This window comes from Lemur catta, chromosome 7 (assembly GCF_020740605.2).
Source record: "Lemur catta isolate mLemCat1 chromosome 7, mLemCat1.pri, whole genome shotgun sequence".
NCBI lineage: Eukaryota > Metazoa > Chordata > Mammalia > Primates > Lemuridae > Lemur > Lemur catta.
The window spans coordinates 73,327,133-73,332,265 of record NC_059134.1 but is presented as its reverse complement, the minus strand read 5'-3'; the positions used below and the strand labels follow the sequence as shown (position 1 = coordinate 73,332,265).

The 5,133-nt window shown below is 46.4% G+C and overlaps 1 non-coding gene across 1 annotated transcript; it reads left to right on the top strand.

Annotated features, from left to right (window-relative positions):
• The first annotated feature begins 212 nt into the window (after positions 1 to 212).
• LOC123643132 lies at positions 213 to 347 on the top strand. The gene has a single exon (XR_006736691.1). It is a non-coding gene; the product is annotated as a small nucleolar RNA SNORA1 (small nucleolar RNA).
• The last annotated feature ends 4,786 nt before the right edge of the window (positions 348 to 5,133 follow it).

The following is a 5,133-nucleotide window of genomic DNA, read 5'->3' as shown; positions in this document are numbered from 1 at the left end:
GAGGACCTGCTAAATTCAGACCCTGTGCTAAGAATCAGAGGTGAGAAAATAAGACACAGTTCCTTAGTAGAGAAGAACAGATAACCCTTGTGTGTCACACACAGGCAATGGTGGTGCCCGACCATCTAGAGACAAAGGAATGGGGAAGCTACTGCGGACTATGACAATGACAGTCACATCTGCATTTTTTATCCTAAAAATTGTGGACGTGAAGCCTCATTCTCAAGGAGATCGGGCACTGGGGGCCGTGGCGCCCAGAAATTGTTAAAGAGGCTAAATTGAGACACAGGTTATGCGTCTGCCACAGCAAATGTAGGGCAGTGGTGACAATGAGACCTGTAACATTTTTGCTAAGGCCATGAGTGAAAACTGGATGCAACACAACTTCAATATTAGAAACGTATTAAGGAATAATACATTTTTTGCTCCTTAGCCAAAATAGTGATATACTTTCTACAATTCAACTTCTAGGGCCCTAAAGTGAATTATTGGAAGACCTGGATCCCGAAGATTCTAGGCTGGAAAATTTTTAAGTATTTCCTCAGGATGTCTGTATTTAAGTGGAGATAAAAGAAACCCAACCAAGAAAACTGTGATAAGGCTGTCTGACACAACCACTGTGCATTAAAGCATGGGTCCTTCTAAAAAGCCCTATCTTAGAGATAAATCTTGACTTAAACTTTGGAGGAGCTAAGGTGACCCTGGGCAGTGGAATTAATCACAACATGTAAAATTCCTTAAATAAAAATTTATTGACTTAAAAAAACCCGTAGAGGTGATATTTGCAGTTGGGGGGATTTTATAGTCAGGATCGTTCCTCGAGTAACTTCCTCACCTCTCCTTGTCTGCTGGGTTTGCCTCTGCCAGGCTGTCCCCCCGGGCCTGGCTCAACTGATGCTTTTGGAAAATGGATTTTGAGCTGTAAAAGATGGTTTTTCCAGATGTGCACTCAAGCTTTGGGAGGAAGAATTGGGTTAAAAGGAGCAACTGAGAGGGACCTCAGCGATCCTCTGGGGTAACTGCTTTCAATCTGGGTTTTCTGAAGCCTGAGGGGCCTGGGAGGCAGCCCTGGGGAGGGGAATGCTGAGGGTCTAGGCTCGGGGTCTCTATGTGCTTCAGCCAGAAGAGCTCAATGTGACCTCTTTTACACTTTGAAGTTGCAAATATGCCGGAAGAAAGGCTCCAAGGTTTAAGGTTTAGAACCCACTAAGCTAGTCCAACACCACCATCCTATAATAATAATAATAATTTTTCTAAGTAGCTGATTCTGAGTGTTTAGTATGTGCTAGAGACTGTTAAAAGTGCTTTAACATGCATTATCTCATCTAATCCTTGCAGTAACTCTAAAATGTAGGTACTGTTATTATCTCCATCTTACAGAGGAAAAAACTTAGGCACAGAGGTTAAGCATCTGGCCAATGCATACAGATCGCAAGTGCTGGAGCCTGGCTGTGAGCCCACGCGGCTGGCTGCTGAGCCGGCACAGTTTACACCACACGGTGCTAAGGACGCTGAGGCCCAGAGAGAGGCAGTGACTTTCCCCAGGCCCCACAGTGGCTCAGGGGCAGAGCTGGGAATGGAATCCAGCCCTGTGATCCTTCTCTGGTGTGTCTTCCTTCTCCATCCTCCAGTGTGCCTCACTCACACGTGGCTTTAAATAGCCCATCCCTTGGATAGGAAGCATCCGTGCTTCTATCCCGGGAGCAGCCGAAGGAGATGGAGCTACAGCTGATCTTCTTCTGGGACCCTGTCCCGAATGCTCTCTTGGCCTGCAGCCTCACTTCCCACCCCCTGCTCCAGGTAAAGCGGGGGCCCTTCACAGTCCACACTGTGTCTGTCTGTCCAGCCTCACCTACAGACGCTCTGGCTACTGCAGGTGTATATGTGCCCTACCCACCACCATGCTGTTCCATCTGCTGGAAATGCCCTTCCTGCCTTGTCAGCCTTGCACACTCATCCTCAGATGTCCCCTCTCCAGGGCCCTGACCTCTCTTCCACTCAGAAGACATCACACCCTCCCCAGCACTCTCACGTCCCAGCACAGATCGCTCTGTACTACAACCATGGATTGACTTCACTTCCTTGATTAAAAACAACGCAGGTGGCCCCATTTTTACTTTAGTACAATCAGGATAATTCTTACAATTGTGCTTCTGGCTAACTTGGGAGTATTTCTTGCTTCCGGAAACACTGTTATTTAACTGATAAAGTGTTTTGTAATTGACATCATCTTAGGATCCAGGAAATACGGGACTTCTCTGTCTCCCTTCAGACGGCCAGCTCAAATAGGTTGGGGGCCATGACTTGGTGTCTCTGGCCCCCCCAGTGCCGGCACAGCAGATGCACAGAGGAGGACCCCAGTGGTTGCGGGTCATGGGGCTTAGGGCCTGGATGGCACCCTTTGTGCCCCAGTCTCTAAGGAAGGCATCCTAGAGGCCCAGCAGAGCCTCCAGCTGTCTACGCATTGCCCATTGAGTTCATGCAACTATCTCACAGTAAATACCTTGGACAGAAACATGGCCAGGAACAGCAGGCTCCTCTTTCCCCTTCTAATCTGGCACAAATGAGATCAGCCTAGTTCAGCAGGAAGCATGTCAGTCTCAGATTCCAAATCACATCATACCCTGTGCTCTGTCTCCATCCTTTACTCTCAGAAGTAGCCACAGTCGCTGACCAGTCCCTAGCCCTTAGCTCTCTTGAATTCTCTGTTTCCAAGAGAACGTTCCAGCAGACTGTCTACCATTTTCTGGCCTTTCTCTTTTTTGGCTCCAAACACCTCCTTTGGTCTTCCAACCTAAATCTCCAATGGCAGTCGCCTACACTTCTCCCCTTTGGGCCTCACCCTTATGTATAACCATGATGACCTTAGACTTGACAAGATCTAGCAAGTTACAGAGGACTTTGCTTACCATTTGCCTATGGCAGACATTGCTAATCAATCACAGCATGCTTTTCCTCAGAATCCAACTGCAGGCAGCCACTGTCAGGAGGGTTGACCCATGAGCTGGGTCATTTTTACAGCTGTAGGCTCAGATGCCTTCTAGTGGAAGTTCTAATCAGAAATCTCATGGACCCTGTGTACAACATCCATACACAAGACGGTTTGGGATAGTCCCAAATTTATGTAATTTTAAAATTGTTCTTCAATAAAAGAAATTTGAAAACTGGATAAGTAACTAAAAGTGCATGGATTTTGAGGGGGAATATTTGACCAACTCTTGGATTCTGTCTGGGTCCAACAGCTACACTTTGAAGTGGCCTGAAATAGTTGACCAGGAATCTGGCCTTTCTGTCGGGTGGTCCAAGTCAGGGAATGAGGGAATAGAATTGGTGAGATATCATTCATTAATTCCTTTCATAAACATTTACTGAGTGCCTGCTGCATGCCTGGCGCTGCTGTAAGGGCAGGGGATTCACCAACAAAGACAGTGACAGCTCTCACCGTCCAGCAGGTGCTAGACACAATGGCGCTCTATCTGCACATTGCATTTAATCCGTTATGGCCTCAGTTTTGATACATGTCCCTTTGTATAACTAATTAGCCTCCAGAATCTATGCTGTCCCTTTCTTGGTATAGCAGAGCCATGAGATGAAAAGAGCCTGGATTCCTAAATCATTGGGTGGAGAAGAGCCATCCACTGACCAGAAATGCCAGCCACAGACTATTATGTGAATGAGAATTAAAGTTGTATTGTGTTTGAGCCTTTATACATTGTGGGATCTTTTTGTTATAGAACCTCACATTGCCCTAACTAACACATTTTCTGTGTGAAGTCAGTCTCATCGCAACTTTGGTCCAGGTATATCTTTGTAGCTCCACTGCCTACCTTCAAAACAGTTCTTGGATTTGGGTACCCAAAGGAAAGAGTTTTCTATGAAAGGGAGTAAAAAGCTCAGATAAAACAAACTTTCAAAATTTGAGAGAAAATTGTAATAATGCTTCTCCCCAAAAATCCCAAGCACCATTTTCCTTTCCGGGGAAATCAATATGGGTGCAGGACAATCTTTTAAGCAGCCAGAAGCCCTTTGTCTGGGTTTCAGTACCAACTGGCTGTGGCTCTCTGAGGGCTCAGGCAGAGTAACAACCACCTGGCAAAGAGAAATTAGCAAGTAATGGAAGCCCAGCTCCCAAGTTGGGTCAACAGCATGAGTCAGAGTGCCACGGAAATAAATAAATCCCATTCATAAATTTCCCCTCGCCCCGGTAAAGAGCTTTCAAGGTCATAAAGTCTGCATAAAGCCAGAAGACCTACAATTGTCCAATTAGAGGTTTTATCCAGGAAAACCCATATTTTCAAAGACACTGTTTGTTCCCTATGCCTGAGGTATAACTGGGCTGGTTTGGCATGGTGGGGCTCTGGGTTTTATAGCACTTTCCACTTCAGTAAGACAGGACAGAGGCCTTCTCAGAGCCTCCTGTCCCCAAGGTGGGTTCCCCGGGGCGCCTAGAGGTGCCCAAAGCCAACCATTCCCAGGATAAGTCGGGAAAAGCTGGAATGTACCCAAACCAGATCATCTGGGGGCAGGGAGTAACAACTAACATTTATCGGGTGCTTACTATTTACTCTTACTGAGTGCCAGGACCTATTCTAAGTACCTAACACATAGCATTGCGTTCCACCTTTATTACTACTGCCCTGCAAGGAAGGATCTCTTTCCTGCCCATCTTCCAGAGGAGACAAGTGAGGACTGGAGAGGTAGACCAACATGCTCAAGGTTGTACGGTTCAGTGAGTAGCAGGACCAAGATTTGAACTCAGGTCTAGTGATTCTAAAATACTTTAACCTCTATACTCCGTTGCCACCCACGATCCCAGGGGCCCTTATTCTCTGTCTGTCCAGCCACTTGAGCTGCACTGGGAAGGACAAATGGATGGAGACCGAGAGAGGTCATGTCATTACCAGTGGGGACCAACAAGGAGAACCAGGCTTGGGACAGAATCTCCAATATTTGTTAGGAACTATGCTAAGTGTTTTACTTAAATTTTCATGTTGAATCCTCATAACAGTTCTGTAAAATGAGTCTTGTTGTATCCATTTGACACTTGAGACAACTGAGGCTCAGAGAGGTTAAGAACTTTCCCAAGGTCACACAGCTCAGAGTGGTTGACAGTCAGCCTCAATAGAGCCCTTG